This window comes from Egretta garzetta, unplaced genomic scaffold, assembly GCF_000687185.1.
Source record: "Egretta garzetta isolate BGI_Z169 unplaced genomic scaffold, ASM68718v1 scaffold323, whole genome shotgun sequence".
Taxonomy (NCBI): Eukaryota; Metazoa; Chordata; class Aves; order Pelecaniformes; family Ardeidae; genus Egretta; species Egretta garzetta.
This window is the reverse complement of record NW_009259435.1, coordinates 3,707,743-3,711,020: the sequence shown is the minus strand read 5'-3', so window position 1 is coordinate 3,711,020 and position 3,278 is coordinate 3,707,743.

The following is a 3,278-nucleotide window of genomic DNA, read 5'->3' as shown; positions in this document are numbered from 1 at the left end:
GGCCGAGGGCGCGCCTGCGCGCATGGGGAGCGGGCGGCGGCGCGCATGCGCAGAGAGCGGGCAGGGCCGGCCTGGCTGCGGCTGAGGGGCTGGGGGGGAAGGGGTGTGTGAGTGTGCGCTACATGGAGCGTGTTCAGCTCAAAAATGGACCTGGGAGGGGGAAGGAGGCCTAATCCCCATACCCCGTCTCCTTCTGGAGCGCTGTCTCCAGTTCTGGGCTCCCCGGGTCAAGAAAGATGAGGAACTCCTGGAGGGAGTCCCTGCTTTTTCAGGCTGCCCAGGGGGGCTGTGGAGTCTCCTTCTCTGGAGATATTCAAAGCCCGCCTGGACGCTGTCCTGTGTAACATGTTCTAGGAGAACCTGCTTGAGCAGGGGGGTTGGACTAGATGATCTTCTGAGGTCTCTTCCAACCCTTGTGATTCTGTGATTCTGTTTCGCTTTTCAGGAAGATGTCGTTATTCTGCAGCCCGGATGGATGCTGAGAGAAACCGCGCCCCTTTTAGGCAATAAAGTAATCGAACGGGGAAGCCTGCCTAGTGTGGTGACTTTGCCAGGTCTGTCGTAGGTAAAAATGAAATAAAGCGTATGAAACAAACAGAAGGCTGGTTAGTTGGAAGAAGGAAAAGTCTCGTTGGCCAAACGTGGCCTGCTGGTAGTTTGAGGACGTAGATCTAGCAGCTGTGAAAGGTATAAATGCTGATGGCATGTGGTAATCATTTCAGGCATAATTAGTGCTATGGTGGAAGAATTCCGCTTTGATATGTCTTTAATGTATCTTTTAAATATAAAAAATGTCCTGACGTGGAGATTTGTTGGGCTTTAGGAAGCGCAATCCCAATATATGAAATAGCCAGAGTATGTGTCTTTTCAAAAAGGCGCATAAACGAAAAAGAAAAAAAAATTACTCATTCAATTCCTTTTGGGTGGCTTCAAAACTTGTAAGCGTTTTTGTTTGGTATGAGTAGGATAAAGCTGTCTTTTCCGTGAGGGAGCCACGTCATCAAGTGCCTTTCAAACCAGGAGTCTCAAAGCATATTTCATGGGACTAATTGCAGTAATGTCAATTTGTTTGGTGTTAATTCTTTGCCAGAATTCTAAGTGGAGCATGCAGCTGAGTTCATTCCTTTTAAGTACTTTTGAGTAGTCATTTAAGCCGATGACAAAGGTAAGTTTAGCTGCACCTGACTGCTTTCACTTTACTGGGCAATCACCAATGTTCATATATAGTGAACTGTGTAAGGGAGTTAATCAGACAAGTCACCTTTTTTTAAATACGCTTGTTTTCTGTTAGGTTAGATTGAATTCAGGTAACTGCCATCTGATTTGCTGTGCAGATCACGTAAATGGTCATGCTGACGCCAGGGGACACAAAAAAAGAGAGCAGGATCATATTCAATTGCAGTAATAGTTTAGAAGCATGATTGCATAATGTTAGTGTGAATTTTAAGACCTGTTTCGGTAGGAAAAAAAAAAAAATACTTCCTCAACCCTCCAATAATAAGAAAACTCTTGAGTATCTTCTGCCTGGGACTGAAGGGCCTTTTCTCCTCCAAATTGATTCACCAAACAAAAGCGCGTGTGTGCTGAAACCCCTTCTTAGGGTTCTGAACAAGCAAAACCAGAAGGTTATAATGGTAGTTTTAAAAAGAAATTAACCGTGGCACGTATTTCTCAACCGCTGCTTCTGCCTGAAGCTTGTGTTGATATTGCATCATTTGAATCGTTATACAAGCGTGTTGTGGCTGTTATCTTCTAAATGTGTGTATATTTGCATATGAGCTTTCCCAATGAAATGAATGCAATGACTTGTGCATAAAGTTAACTTGAGGAAATCTGTGCTGAATGACGTTTTTTTATGCGGAGACTAATTTTTAAGTGATTCCTATATAATGGAAAGAAAATGAACTTCATTATTTTCAAAAACCAACAATATTACTAGAAGCCCATTATTTTAAAAGAAAATCAGTTTACATTACTACTTAGTTGTAAATCCCAAAAATGAGCTTCTGTTGTAGAGAAATTGCCAAACCCCTTTTTTTCCTACCAAGTAGCATTTGAAGTGTACATATATAATTAGAATGCTCGTGTTTTTTGTCTTAAATAATCCTCCGGGTTTTAATTTAAATAATTTAATAGCTTAATTTAAATAAATTTCAATAACCCTCAAGTGTTGTTTGCAGTATATTTCCAAGTGTGTCTGCCCGTTGTCTGTTAACATTGAATGGGGATTATAGACTGTACTAGTGGTGTTGTACCTATAATCTGTATTCTCTGGATAAATAATTCTTAAAGGAATTTTGTGTGTTTGAGTGGCTTTTTTTTAATTGCCTTTTTTCCCTACTGTGTCTTTTAAGGTCAGCTCTATCTTAAATCCAGGATTCTATGTCACGTAATAGTGGTTGTAAAAGAACTTCTGGAAACAAACTGCATGCTTCTTCCCTGGGGTGAAAGTCTTTTGCCTTTATTTTCTGATTGTACTGCTTTAAGTACGATTGCGTACTCCTGCAGGTTTCCTGCTATTAAAAGTTCATCTGCAAGAGAGTATTTGAAACTTTCATGACTCTTGCAAGTCATACAGCCCCGTTGATGCTGGGATAACCTGTCTGTAAGAACAAAACAGACATCAGGTTGATCCCGTAGAGGTAGTTTGTACATCTGTATCCATGCTTCCTTTGAGATGTGCAGAGATTTGCGAGGACAGGATGGAAAACCAAGTTGCTTATGCCCAGGGTTTGCCTAAGTTCTGGAGAATGGGAAGGGAAAGGTGGGGAATAACTTAAGTCTTGTACACCGTATGAGAGAGGACTTCTGAGACTGCGTAAGCACGCGCTGAGTGTGCGATGCTAGTGACCAGTACGCAGCTCAACTCCAACCCTGAACAGGAGTAGAGCAGCATCCTGGCTCCTCCCTCATGGTCAGGTTTTTTGCAACTGAGTTAGCAATGTCTATGATGCTACTCAACGGTCACCAGACCCAATTCCCATTGCTATTTCCCCTATTTCACTGGAATATTTATTTGTTTTTTTACAATTCTGATTCAAAGAATTCTGATTTTCCTCCTAAGTTTTGTGTTGGGTCTTCAATATGCAGAAATCCAGACGGCTGTTGCCTTTGCAGCACTGTTCTTTCATGGGTGTTGTTTGTTGTTTGTGTCAGGGTCTGCCCAAATGACGTGGTTTTGCTTTCCAAATGACCTGTGCTAAGTGAGTTACTCATCAATGTCTGTATTCTGCCCTACGGCCACTTCCCTCCCTGCGTAGGAACACCGCCTTCTAAAT